The sequence below is a fragment of the Etheostoma spectabile genome, chromosome 5 (genome assembly GCF_008692095.1).
Source record: "Etheostoma spectabile isolate EspeVRDwgs_2016 chromosome 5, UIUC_Espe_1.0, whole genome shotgun sequence".
Lineage (NCBI taxonomy): Eukaryota > Metazoa > Chordata > Actinopteri > Perciformes > Percidae > Etheostoma > Etheostoma spectabile.
Genome location: NC_045737.1, coordinates 21,804,320 through 21,819,941, shown reverse-complemented (window position 1 = coordinate 21,819,941; position 15,622 = coordinate 21,804,320). Strand labels below are relative to the sequence as shown.

Below are 15,622 nucleotides of genomic sequence, written 5' to 3'. Positions count from 1 at the left end.
AATGAAATACGTGTGGCAGGGCACCTTTAAGAAGAGGTGGTTTTGAGCCTACTGTAAGCTTAACAGTGGCCGAGAGTAATTAGAATACATATTGGACTGTGGGTATTCTGAAACCCAAAAATGTAAATCTTGTAAATAAAACATTATAATCCAATAAATATTTAATTAAGAATTAAGGCCCCCATAAGGTCTTCATCAAACATAAAAAGGGCTGTTTGCTCATTCAAACCTAAGCAACAGAAAATTCCATTTTAATTATATTGAAATGATAGGTGGTATTAGCTCACATGAAGACATCTTTATTAAAACTTTCACCATGGTCCTTGACCCAGAATTTGTGTGCTCGCAGTCATTAAAACCGTGAGAGGAAGAGGTCAAAAGAGTAGTGTGGTGAAAGTCTCACCTCCCTCCAACCCTCTCAGGCCACTGTGACAGGGGACGGGAGTGAAAACATGTCTGTGTGAAAGCTGCCACATAGTTGCTAATTTGCTGACAGGGTTTCATCCATCTACTCTGAACAAGGGAATAGACTTTGTCATCTTGTTTTGCTTATCTAGCCTGTGGAAATGTACTGTAACATCTTACTTCACTTAAGAACTGAGCTGTTTTTTATGCTTCGGCTGGGTTTATTTTAGTTCCGTCAATTCTCTTTAATTTATACACACTTTCATTGTATATATATTTCATACAGCCCTTGCCCTGTTGTTGCTGTCACTGTTGCGTCAAAGAGTTAAAAACCAAAACAAAAAAGCCTCCAGATAAACACAAGCATGGAAAATTAATGAGCATGTCATTAGCAATAGAGATTCATGGAGATTGTTTACCCTTCACACCTCTCTCTAAGTGCCGGTCATTCAGGACTTCATGAATAAATGTCAGTAATAGGAAAGAATCCAGAGCCACGCTAGCAGCTCTGTGAGGCTATACTTTGGTACAGCAATGCTTTGAGCTTAATCTGGATGCAGCATGCTAACATGGACGTAATGACAACGCTAACATGCTAATGTTTAGCAGGTGTTATGTTCGCCATGTTCTCCCTCTCCCTAGTGTCCTTAGTGTAGTGTATTATTGTGCAAAAAATAGTGCTAATAAGCATTGAACACAAAGTGCATCTGAGACTGATGAGAATATCACTTTTGCAGATATTTAATCATAAATCAAAGTATTGGAAAAATTCAAAAATGTACGTAAAAAAATATAAAATACAAAACACACATCCTTATAGAAACATTTAGTTAGAAACCACAAATGGGAATTGCCAAGTTGGAAATTCAACTATTTGGGCCACTAGAGACATATATTTCTGGACCTAAGTGGTGGACCGACCAGCGGACCAGCATTGCCATCCCTGGGGCCATATTGCTAGCGTGTCTAAAACTATTTTTTCTTTCTGTTTTCTGCTGTGGAATGACCACTGAATTTCATGAAAGTGTAAATTTTTCAGGACAGAGGCATCTACTGTATGTTGGAATAAATTCCACTTGTGATAATAAAGAATAAACCCACATATTTGAAAATGAAAACATGTCAACTTTCCATTCTTGCTGGTCATTCAACCAGGAACGTAATTGCCAAGACGTGGCGCCTGATGGCTGCTGATAAGTTGTTGTCATAGGGGATTGTTTGGGCTTGTCAAACGTAAGTAAGAAAGAACATGTTGGCTGGTGAGTATGATCACATTTGTCTTTTAGCAACCATGTCCTGAAAACAACAACATCTAACTGAGATCACAGAGTCAGATGTTAGGATGTTTTACCATGCATCAGCTACCCCTGACAGTAGCAGAGTGGGTTAGATTACCCATTTAACATAAAGAAGTTCCTTATCTTAAACTAATGAAGCTCAGCTAAATTCTTTCAGAAAGACTTCTAAACTTAATCACCTCTCTCTCTTCCTAAACGTGATCAGCTGGTTCAAGGATGTTTTCACTTTTCAGTTAAATAAATCCAAATCAGCCATGTATTCAGGAGCCAATCACAGCATTACATCCCTGTTTTGAATCTGTTTCTCTCTCTGCTGCGGTCAGCTGTCCTTTCACGCAAAGAGTGCAACCCTCCACCTCCCCTTCCACCTCCAGTCATCATCACCCATGACACCCTGGGTCTTCCTCTGACAGACCGCTCCCATTGACTCTTTCGGTCCAGTCTTTGGGCTCTTTCACCACCACCACCAGTGTCTAGACACCATCGGGGGATATGTCTTGGCTTCTATACCCCTTTAAAAAATATTTTATAACGATGGAGTCTAATCTCCAAAGACTCTGCACATTTCATATTGTGTAATATGTACAAATAAACCTTTGCATATCTGCAACAAAGTCTCTCCTGATTGAATTTCATGGTTTAGAGAAACCCGTCTTTATATATAAGCTGGAAGAGAAAGCTGTCTGACCTCATGGTCAACTGGTTTGTCTGACTCAGACAGCCATGAATGAAAAAGTGAAAAGCTTGGTGTAATAATCATATCTCTCTGTCTCCATATCTCACCAAACCTTTCACTTTCCTATCCGAGATGCAACTCGAAAAGGACAGCTTTGACACTGAGACGAATAGATACTGTAGAAATCTATTTATCTGAATCTCTACAGCAAAGGCAGGTGGAGGTGGATTTTTATACAGTTTGCACATCATGTGGTAGCCAGAGATACATTGTCAGACTGGGTGCAAAGTAAAACATCCTTATAAAGTGTTATAATTAGTTAAGTGGAGAAATAGACACCGAAAGTTCACATTGGTGCAAAAGTGTCCTCAACAGCATATTTATGAATGGAATTAGAGGGCAAGCAGTTGACCAGCTTTGTGTATTAAAACAGCAAAAGAAGCAAGGGAAATAAATTACTGTATGTGGGAAGACAGATTCTTGTGTAACATCTTTGGCTCTGACACAGTCGAGCAGAATCAGCCTTGGACTGAGGACTGAGGTTGCACTGAAACACGCCCACAAGACTGCACTTACTTTAATGTACAGAAAGGAGCAGAGAGGTCACCAGGTATTATTTTGCTCAAAGACTCTCGAGGTGAGCATCTGCAAAAGACAGGTGAACTCAAATAAGATGGATGGTATATTATCACAGCTAACACACAAAGATATTGTAGGTATAGAGGGATACCTGTAAAAGTGCAACAACAATATTAGATGTATGCAGATTACGCAGACTCAGTTTGCTGCCAATACCAGTAAGTACTGGATGCACATCAAAAGAGAATATCATTGCTCAGATTACTTGATTACTTGTAAATGTAAATGTAAATTTGCTGTATTTATATAGCGCTTTTCCAGTCTTAACAACTGCTCAAAGCGCTTTTACATCTACAGGATACATTCACCATTCACACACATTCATACACTGTGGCCGGGGCTGCCGTACAAGGTGCCACCTGCTCATCAGATAAACACTCACACACATTCACACTCCAATGCGCAGCACCGGGGGCAACTCGGGGTTCAGTGTCTTGCCCAAGGACACTTCGACAATGACTGCAGGGATCAAACCACCAATCTTCCGATTGGCAGGCAACCGCTCTACCACTGAGCCACAGCCGCCCACCCACTTGTCTGTAGTGGTCATATTAAACTTCTGTTATATATGAAAAAGGCATATCTTTCTGAGCCACATATGTGGCCACTGACAGCAGGCTCTCTGTTCCCCAGAAAATCCTGCAGAAGTACTGCAGCACTAAGAAATGTGAGAAGAAGCTGGCTAAGCAGTTCATGGCAGGTGTAGAGATGGTAGAGAGACCTATTTAACAACAAATTACTGAGCTTCTCATTATAAGATAAACATTAATAATGACTTTATATTTATCACACCTTTCCAGAAAATGTGCAGCCCCAAGTGCTTCAGATAAAAGAATTAGACGTTGACTTAAAGGAACAGAACCATAATTATCAACTCATTTACAATGGGCTAAAGAATGGATCTTACAGTAGCATAAGAGTTGAGACACTCCACAAAAGGACAGAAGCTTTTTTGGTTTTACTTTAAAAAAACGTTATCACTAGCAGGTTGAGGTGTACTGTAACAGCCAAGGTGTCAGCTGATTGCTCAATTGCACTGATGTAAAACTGCAGGTTTACAGTCATTTTGTTGTCTTATTGTTTGCTTGTGTCTTTTTTTGTCTGTTTGTAATTTATTTTTGGTTTTGTGTATTTTAAGCGTGTGTGTGTGTGTGTGTGTGTGTCTATGTGTGGTGTCACCGTGGCTGAGCTGGCTCAGTGTCCTCTGCTCTGGGATGAAGAGCTACAATCCATCAGCCTGGTGGTTGGTCAAGGTCACACACACACACACACACACACACAAACACACACACACATTCTGTCTTTGCATATACGTCATTGTGACACCTACTGCATGTCTGTGTTATAACTCCACATCACTGAATCCTGACATGACAAAAAAAACACATGTGTCAAAACTTTCATTAAGTTACACAGAGAAACTAAATTGTGTAAATTTGAGTTGAAGGAAAACACACTGATGCCCTGTTGGAAAGTTGATGAATGCACCAGTTACATTAAAGGTCATGGGTTCAAATGATTCATTTATTTCCACGATTCCCATGTGTGCTCTCATTTTCCACCTTATGTTGTCTAAAAAAGCATAAAAATAGCTGTGGAAAAGTGGATGAACGTGTACTTTGACAGTTGCACACTTTTTGCTGCGTTGTGAGTATGTTTACTGTGTGTTTTTTTTTCTTGAGTTGTCAATCACTAAAGATTAAGCGATCTCAAGTGAAATTGGCTAATATTCAATCAGAGCCCATATCCCAGTTGCATGAAAACAGAGAAATGTATGAACATAGTTTGAAGATGCCCCCAGTCTGAATAAATTGATTGCTCGTCATAATGTCTGTCTAATTAATTTACCTTTTGCAGTCATCGCAGCCCTCTACAGAATGGGAAGCCAAACACTGAGCCAAGGGTGGAGCGGCCATCTGGAGAGACTTTCATGACAGGCTGGTCAAATAGTGGGGCAGTGGTGCATTCACAAACACTGATATGAAATAAACCCCAAAAGTTCTATGCTGTTCAATGGCTGTAGAACTCCCCTCAGGAGGCCAGCATCATATTTTCCAGCACAAATGTAGCACTTTTAAATCTGTATACATGATGTTTTCAACTTAATAGTTCCAAAAACTGAATTTTTGTTTTTGTTTTAAGAAAAGAAAAAAGATGAAACAACACTACGTGAATTGCACATGCATGCTGGGTGTTGGGTTTGAAATTGCTTAGCTGTTATTTAACAGATGGCAAGTTTTCACTCCAGCACTTAGTGCATAGTTCTATCACTGATGTAGTTTATTTGCCTCTGTGGATACTTGGAATGTAAGAGCAATCCTAATGTGCTCTATCTTTCTAAAATATATGTATGCATGGAATGTATTATGTCCTAAAAATAAATCCATCACTATTTTCCATCACATACGGTTCACCTTTACAGTATCTCTGTGGGGCACACACACCCTGCTGTTGTTTCCACGATGCTGTGTCTCTATATTTAATTCAGACCACACAACTCTGTGTTGTTAATAATTGCACGGATTACCTGGAGCCATAATCACATGATGTGTGACGAAGAGAAGGTAAAGCACAGGCCATCTGGTCTGCGGCTGAGCCAACACACACAAAAACACACATTGTATGTATAAGGGCCAGCAGGCAACAGACACACACACACACACACACACACACACACACACACACACACACACACACTGCAGAAACAGCATTATCATGCAGAAACAGCATTATCCTGATTTAACCTGTATTTGTACCTTCATTAACCTGCAAATGAACCTGTACATGCACTTCACACAAAACACACGCTATGCCAGTAAATCAAGCTATCAATCTGATGTTGCCAGTTTGATTTTATTCTATTAAATATTGGCAGCTTTTTATTCAATGCATGTCGTGTAATAAAATCGCAAATCCAATGAATATTTACGTCGAGATTTCATATATACACGTATATTCACTGTAAAACCTCTAAAACCTTTTTGTATACTTTATGTAGGTTAAGATACCATGACTATTTTTTAATGGAATGGGAAAGGAGGGTCATCCCATGTTATCCCACCAAATGGGTTTTAATTGATCTTTTTTTCTTTCATTTGTTCTTTCTTTTTAGTCTGTTTGCTGTCTTTACCTGTTTTATCATGGCAAATTAAAAGATCTTAAAAACCACCCACACAATGTAGGAATTGTCTATCTGTCAATTTGCTCTCTAACATCCAAAAGTGTATAAAATACACTATACATTATAGATATATTCAGTAACATATATCAATATCACTGTGACAGACTGAGATAGCAGCCTGTGTCTGCCCTCCTTTTTCTTGCCCTTCACCCTCTAACAGTATCTATTGTTTCTTCCTCCCTCCTCACCTTCCCCCCACCAATGTTGCATCATCTCATATCATTCTCCTCTCCACGCCCCAGCATCCTGCTATCAAATCCCTCCATCTTTCTCCTCCTCCAGCCTATCAGTTCAGCCACCAACCTGTCACTGAAACCTCAGAGCTATGGTATACAGCTGCCAGATGTCTGTAACCTCTATACACACACACACAAACAGACACACACACACACACACACACACACACACACACACACACACACACACACACACACACACACACACACACACACACACACACACACACACACACACACACACACACACACACGTGTGATTGTCCCCTGCTGCCTCTCTGGACTATAATCAGTGGGGTCTCAGCTGTTGGTCTAGCCATCTCTTCTCTAAGGGCTGTAGAAATCAGTCAGTCCCCTAGGGGAAGGAGTTTCTATCGTGTGTGTGGGGACAAATTTGGAATTTAAACCAGCTGATTGGGGATGGCTTGTCTGATTAGGGATGAAACTGGGGGTCCTTAGTTTGTTTTCACTGCAGCTGCATTCAGCGTGAGCTAAAACAATGTCGCTCTTGTTGGTCAACCTGGGACATTAGTAAGTCTCCAAGCCACTGAACAAAATAATATAAAAAAACAATGATATTTGATCCCACATCAGACTGCCTGGTTGAATAAATAAAGTTTGTGTGGCAAGTAGTTCACCACATCTCTTCCCCTGACATTTGCAAGTATATTTTGCTTTTTTTACGGTACTGAGCTGACTGATAAAGTGTCGCAGATTTGTCCGGTAGGGTTAATACTACTAATATTTAATATATGCTACCTTCAGGTGCATATTATCCAAAGTAGCATGATGTAAAGTTTAGCACAACTAGGAAAATTAACATGAATAATGGTGATAAATATGAGAACACTAGATATTTTCAGTGATCATTAAGTTGCTAAGATGCACATACAAAGTGTATCATCCCACACATAGAATAATCTTTGATTTACGTAAACCCATATTGACAATTTTTTTAGGCCATTTGGGGGCAGCAGAAACAAGCTGCCACAACATTGACATATTATCCAATATTAAGTTAAAGTGGCGAACTTGATACCACATTTTTGCATTTTTGCACATCCAAAAGTAGCAGAGCAACATTATTATTCAATTGGAGTTTCATTTTTGGCCACCTGATGAATGTAAGTTTAAAATTCACTCTACTTTAGCTCTGTTTTCTTTTTAGCTTTCTACCAACTCCTGAGAAAATTAACTGGACCTTTAGCTGCAAAATACTCCACAATTTTCACCAGCTAGTTGCTAAGCATGTCTGTCGGTCATTTGGTGCTGAAAAGGTAGTGTACAGTTGGTTTGCCTTCTGCAGCAGAAATCTGCACGATGAGATTAATGAGAGTGACCCAAAACGGGCTAGGAAACTGAACAATGAGCTGAAAGATGCTGAAATGGTTCATAGAAATTTAGTTGATATTCCTCTGTGGTTTCATCACCACCAGCAATCCGTTTCTCATACAAGTAGCAAAATGATTCTTTGACAATGTTATCTATCAATAAAAAGGTTTTTGTGTAATAAATATGTCATAAATGTGTCATCTTGTGAGAAGGAGCGTATCCAGTAGGAGGCAGTATGTGCCAGTTATGGACCAGGTAGGGAATTTTCTTTTATTCCATTATTTCACTAGCATTGTGTATGTATGCAATAGGTAGGTCAACAGGGAATGCATGTTTAAGTCAATGCAAAGCCCCCAAAGGAGAGTTAAACCAACAAAATGTTTCTATCTGTCTGTAGGTCTGTAAATAAGGGGTGGGTGTGCACCTGCATGTGTGTGTGTGTGTGTGTTTTTGTCTGTGTGTGTGTGTTTCCCACAGCCCTGAAGGTCAGTGGTGAGGTGATAATACTTCAGCAGCATCCAGGTTTGGAGCACAATCTGCTGCACTTCCACATTGATTTCCTGTCACTCCAGATGGAAATTCTTACTGCACGCCCCACCCTCTTCTCTCTCTATCTATCTAGCTCCTTCTCTCTTTCTTACACACACACACACACACACACACACACACACACACACACACACACACACACACTCACTAATCATCCTCAAACTGGTGAATGATTTCAAAGTTAGCGGTTAAAAGGTGAGGCATCACGCTGTGTTTTTGACAGGTCACTGATGGTTTCAGTGAACGGCTGGGAATGTATTCTCTGGGATCTGAATGAACTGTCAAATGAGGTCATAGGAAAAGGTTTCATCTGAAATTTTAATTCTCAAATTTAAAACATCCGACATGTTATTGAAATTCAAATGACCACCTCCTCAGTATTTCTCAATCTTACTACATGAATATGAATGGAGTGACAGCCTCCATCTGATTATTCCTTAATATGCAAGAGAGGAGAAGACTTGATGAATTGCCCAAATCCCTGTACTGATCCCCATTTGCGATTATTGGACCAAGAAACCAATTGTTCTATAATGAGAAGCATTTACGCCCACACTGGATGGACTTTTAATGTTTTTTGGGTCTGGCCTTGTTACACGAGGGGTCAAGGGTTCTACATTTTGTAAAGGAAGCATCCATCACACTTGACGTTTTGTATTGACCTCTGCAGAGAGTGTAAGCTGTGAGGGCGATGACAGTTCATCAGCAAAGGTGCAACGAATGGAAACACACAAACATAAGCAGGGAGGCATGTCATGTGGACACACACATGCACACACTTGTTCCAATATCACCCCACACTTCCCCCATCCCACACGCGTTTAAAAAGCTTTTTATGTCAGGCAGTTATTGCTGGCTTTAAACATTACTTGTGAATGGGGACTACCATTAAGGCTTGTTCATTGCTGTGCTAACAGCCCCATTCCTGGTGACAGGTCAGGGCTGCGTAAGTGGAGCCACATGAGCGATGTTATCAATGGCTGATATTTATGCAAAAAGCTGCCACAAATGAAAAACCTTGATCTGGCATCATGCAATGTAAAGGATTTCAAGCCATAACATTTGATCTCTCTTTTTAATTTTCTTTCATTTTTGGACTATTTTATGACTAGTTTCTATTTCTCAGAATCTTGACAAGGAGCTTGGCAAGTTTGGATTTGAAAAAGTCAGATGATGTAAAAAAAAATTTATACACTACAATTCAGATGAAAATATTGTACCTTTTAATCCATTACATTTATTTGACAGCTTTAGTGACTAATTACTATATATATATATATATATATATATATATATATATATATGTACTTTTATTTAAACAGGAACAGTAATAGTAATAGAACAAGGAAGATGCATTGCACCAGGTCCACCAATCAAATATTGTACTGTCAAATATATGTAGTGAAGTAAAAATGACAATATTTGGCTCTAAAATGTAGAATTATAGAGTAGCATAAAAACAATAACCCATTTCTTATTATACTTCTATTATCAATTGTGCCTCTCTGCTGTAATTTTATGTATTTCCAAAAAATTAGTTTGATGCTGGGCTGAGGTTGATCACTGTGTTTGTGTCTGTATGAATAGGGTTGGAGGGAGATGACCATTGGTGGAGCTGTTTTTCAGCTGAGAGTATTATCTTCTTGCTCTCTCGCCCTCGCTCTCTCCCTTCTTCCTCTCTCTCTCTCTCTCTCTTGCGCTCACACACACACACACACACACACACACACACACACTTTTCATAATTGATGTGGGAGGTCAGGCTCCCCAGGGGTCATATCCATCTCTCCTCATCCCTCAGATTTTCCCCAGCTGTTCTTGGCTGTCTCACGCTCACCTTCTCCTCTTCTTCTTCTACGTCTTTCATTTCACCCCTCCATCCCCTGCCTTTCATCTTGTCCACCCATTTACATTCCAGCTGGCCCTTATCCATTTAATGTGCTGACAGACCTGGGGATTATCAGTTTGGTTCCAGCAAAGCACTCATAGCAAGATGCCTTTCTTTTTCACCTTCTCTCCATTTGTCCTCCTCCTGTGTGTCTCTGCATCTATATATGTATCTCAGTACAAATTCACCCTCCCCCACACACATGAACACACACAAAAACCTCACTTTGCAATTTGCACGCACGCACGCAGGCCCGCACGCACGCACGCACGCACGCACACACGCACACACACACACACACACACATAAAACACCTCATGTTCTGTCTCTCTCTTGCTCACTCTCCTCCAAGGCTTTTACCAAAACATAGCTGGGTCCCTCTCCAGATGTTAAGTGTCTTCCTGGCTGGTGGCAATAGTAAGGAGAAGGCAGGCACGAAGGAAGGCACACGCACAAACACACACACACACACACGATAGAGATGTATGGTGTGGAAAAAACTGAATTACTGCGAGAACTTCAGAACCTCTAAATGGAAAAGACACACACACAAACACACACCCTTTGGTAATCTTATATTATAATATACAGTACAGGAAATATATCTCACCTTACATAATTAATTAACGAATTTACATACAGTGAGTCTCAATTTATCAAACATGACACTCATACGGTCTTTTTAGGTAATTGTGGCACAATGTGACTTTATGTTGCATAAAATTAATTTTGACCTGAAATGAAACATGTTTTATTATGTTTTATTCGTAAAAAACTGCACTTCATGAAATAACTCCAATTGTTCTACCCTTGCACAGATGCTGATCAAAATGTCCTGATAAATACAAAGGACATATTTAGGGGAGCACATTTTAAATTAAATTGATACATTTTCAGAGAACAAGAGTAAATAAAATCATGCTACAGTATGATCAATTTTATAAAATGACTTCTAAGGTTTCTGAATATTAAAAGTATGATTGGTAAAGTTCAGTATAATGAGCAAACACTAAAACCAGTCTCAAACCATCGCAGAAGGTTACTGTTGTATGATGGCGCCTGATTGGCCCTTGGGGTATGTTATGAGTCATTCTGTAGCCTGAGGAAGGTGTCTGGTGGCTCTGTCTGGTTAGGGTGCCTCGCAGGCATGCCTGGAGCCCAGAGGGGGCCCCTGCTTCCTGGGGAACATCTGACCATCCTCTGATCACCAAATCAGCAGATGGAAGGACTAAGGACTGATTGGAATGGACTCCTCTCTAAAATGTCTATGAAAAAAAACAGCTATATAAGTGAATTCTCAGCCGCACAATGAATAAAACATAAGGCTGGGACTCCTATTTGACTCCACCGTGTTGCCATTTTTTTCAAAAACACAAGCTCTTTTACACATGAATCACGGTCTACAAATAAAGAAGAGACTGGATGAATTCATATGCAACAGATATACTGAACTGATGTTATGTGGCAAGAGAGAAAGACTATTTAGAGAAATCTGTGCTTTTATACTAGACAGCATGGAGGAGAGTGACAGGGAAAATGGGCACAGGGAGACATGAAACACAGTCTGTGGGCTGGAATTAAACCTGTGCACCCAAGAGTATTTGTCTTTACATTGTACACAGAAAACATGAGGTATGTTCTGTCAAAACAGTAAAAATCATTCTGAGTTGAACAGGAAAAGTTCAGAAAGTTATCGATGTTAAATAAAAAAAAATTTGATGTTTACTCAGTATTTTATGGATTTTCTTTTTAAATCATGTAAATTAATGTGATCTGTTTTGTCCCAACATTAAAAACATTAATGCTTTTGAATTATTAATACAGGTGGAGCACATCTCAGACCAATAGAAGTGATTGGATAGAAGGTAAGTGAAAGGGTGAGGGTTATAGTTTTAGAGTGTGATGGCTTTCAAATACCTATATGAACGGGGCGGATTTTAGAAATGGAAAAGTTTTTCCTTTTTTGTTTTTTTTGGATTGTTATTTTGGTATTTTGGACCTGCAAATGGTGTTCAGCTATTCTCATTTTACCACCGCCATTGAAAGGAACTAAATCATTTTTGGTGTGTCTTTAAGAATTATACTGAATACTGAATCAGAACTACAAGACCAAGTCCTGTACTTGAATTTTTTCAACCAGCAGTTTTGAGCCATGCTAGCAGGGGGCTCTATTGAGCAATTTAATTTAGACTGAAATATCTTAACAACTATTTGATGGATTGTCAGTTTTATACAAACATTCATGGTCAGCAGTGGATGTATCCTGAGGACTTTGGTGAGCCCCTGACTTCCTCTATAGTACCACCAGCGGGTTGACATTTTTGGTTCAGAATATAGTAAGCATCTGATGTTAGCATTTACCACCACTGTGATTTAAGGGATATTTCATCGTCGGAAAGATGAATATATCTTCGAATTGGGTCACTTATGTAGTAGAAATGTGAAATTTCTTTAGAAATTGGTACCTTCTAGGCCGAGAAAATGTTCAGCATGAAAGACAGCAAGATGAAAGACACCAAATCCCGGAATGCATTTGCTTTGCTCTACGAGTCCAAGCCACGCCTACCGTTTACTGACATAGACAGACAGTAAGGCAGTCAACTCAGCTCCAGAGTGTTTTATTGTCATTTCAACCATATACACGAAACAACGTTTTGCTGTGGCTCAAGTGGTGTTACACATTTAAAATATATAAAATACATTATATAAAAACAACATACAAAACAGGCTACATTTAGTGCACAAACATCATAGGCTCCGTAAAGTTCACCTCACGCATTGGTAGAAATAGCACCAAACACCAAGTATAAACGCCCGTAAACACAGAGTATAAACACAGCCGTGAATTTGAGTGGAATGTAGAATGGTCGACATTTAGAGGTCCAATATGTAATATATTTACTGGAATAAATCCCAAAATGACCCCAATGCATCATCAGATTTTTAGGAAACATGCTGCGTTGAAAGACTATTGTTTTTGACAACAGTGCCAATATTTTCTCCTTTTGTTTGTATTTTGGCCTGTGTGTTGTTATCAAATACCCAGTTTGACAGCCAGGATGGGTTGCCAGATCTACCTGTAAAAACGTAAACCCAGCTCGCTACAGCTGTGACGTTAGTACAGCCATAAAAGCAGCAAACAAACAAACAAACAAACAAACAAACAAACAGGATCAACAGAGATAGATTCTACCCAACTTTAAAAAAAAACGTCAACAGTTGCGTGACCAGCGACATAACAAACCCTGGGTAAATATTGGAGATGTATTTAAAAGATTGAGACAGTTTAGAGCCCAAAAGGACGCTGAGTTGGCTAATTTCCTCCTGAACAGGTAAGCATTAGCTTCAGGTTAGTTTATCCCAGCTACTCACATTGACTTATTTAGCTATAGTACCTGAGTTGTTTACTTATTCACAAAAACAATTGAGACACAGCCAGTAAAGGGATCCAGACTGGTCCTGGCTAACGCCACCAAGCTAACCCTGCTATCTGCAAACGTTACCATAGGACCAGGCCAGCGGGCCACGGCTGTTGTGTAGCCTTTTCAGCGGCCGTAGCTGACAATGGTGAGTTATTTTAAGCCAAGAGATGGGGCTGTAAATTGGGGAGAGAGTACCGTGACTTAGTAGTGTGTTTAACAAATGCTGCCGTAATTCTAAGCCAACAAAGTGTGTATTTTGGGTGGAAAAGGTCGGCGAGGTTGTGGAGACACTGAGGAAGTGTGTCTGTTAGTTGGGTACAGAGCACCGTGTTTGCACGGGCTTTTTTGACTGTCATATTGCCAGCATCTAACGTTAGCAACTCCGCTGTGCTGTGAAGTATGCCTGGATATGTTAGACAAGCGTCTAGCAACATTGTTGTGGCTGCTGCGGTCTCAGCCTGGCAACCTCCGTGAACTTTGAGTCTGAGGAGTAGGGGGCGAGGGAGATGACTCGCTCCTGTATTTTGAATTTGTACTGCAGTAATTATTTTAAACACTACCAGTCAGTATTACATATTGCACCAATAAACTCCACCAGCAGTTAGCAGTAGCTGGATAAACGCACCCCATTTTTGCACAAGTTTGTTTTAACACAGCCCACCTCCAACACGTCTTACCCAACAGAGCAGCATCTGCTCGGCTAGGAGTCCTGGTAGCTAGATAGCAGAGTCTGGTTGTTCAGCCATGTTTCCACAAAAACAAAAATACAGCAGTCTCTGAACTTGCATTGGGAGTTTCGTTGAAGTTGGATGTAGTCCAGTTTGTTGTCTAATGATCAGACACTTGCAAGCAGGATGGAGAGGTGGCCGTCTAGTGGTAGGTTTTTTCCAGACCCACAATAAAGAGATCTCTCGTCTCAGGGAGACATGAGGGAGGGAAGCACGGTCATTTGAAAATACTACCGGTTTTCTACTGATACAAAGCTTGATGCTGATGAAGTATCCCTTTTAGTAGTCTCATTAAGCCGCTATTTTCCATTGCTTTTACGGATATTCTACTTCAGTAAAACCAACATCTCAGTGCTGAAAACATCTTTGACAGAGACAGTGACAGTCAAAGGCCAGGTGATTTCTGGTCTATACTGTTAAAGCTGTGATAGAAGATTTTAAAAGCATTCAAACTAGCTACAGTGCATTATGCCAACTTTAAAAGTAGTCAAGGTTTAAGTTTATCTTAACATGACAACAGAATGTAGAAATCTTGTTTGCTCATTTAAACAAGTAACATAGTCATCAAATCACCATGGTCACCTGTAAAACAGCCAACTGAATATCTAAGTATTAGTGATGAACTGAAAATTACAAGTATGATTAGCTTGAATGTAATCTAAAGATCAGCATAGATACATTTCAATGCCACAGTCAAATAAAGTCAAATCCTCAGTATCAGGTATCAGTGGCTGTCTCTACATTATGATGTAATTTTTCCTTCAGATTTCACACATGGCTCCTGCACATGCTGCACATTAGTCGATGGATCACACGATTACAGTAGTTCACACCAGTTGAATGGGTGGTAATCATGCATGTCGCAAAGTGTTTTTCATCATCATGAACCCCGTAGTTCTTGCACGCCACACTTCTGCTAAGCCTGAGAGAACAAATGGGTCCGTCTGAAACATTGGATCAGACACGCACACTTACAGACACACAGATTTAGAGCGAGACCCAGGTTACTCCTCAGAGACAAGCTCATTTACAACAAGTGCAGAGCAGCTTTTCCCATCTCTCACATAGTTCATGATCATCTAAATATAGTGACAAGTGGGTGAAGAGGACAACAGCACGGTAGCATTGATGGATGGAGTGAAGCTCAGAATCCTTCTTCCACTTATTTGATTAAGACTAACACACACACACACACACACACACAAACACATACACAACCACAACCACTGAATTGTCCCTTCACGTGTGATAAATCTGTAACAACCAAA

At 40.0% G+C, this 15,622-nt stretch overlaps 1 long non-coding RNA gene across 1 annotated transcript in view; it reads left to right on the top strand.

Annotated features, from left to right (window-relative positions):
• Window positions 1–14,576, top strand: part of LOC116689217 (uncharacterized) — a 14,883-nt gene extending 307 nt beyond the window's left edge. The window contains exon 2 of the long non-coding RNA XR_004331950.1: window positions 14,501–14,576. This is a non-coding gene — a long non-coding RNA (uncharacterized LOC116689217). The remainder of the gene's footprint in view (window positions 1–14,500) is intronic.
• Window positions 14,577–15,622: the final 1,046 nt, after the last annotated feature.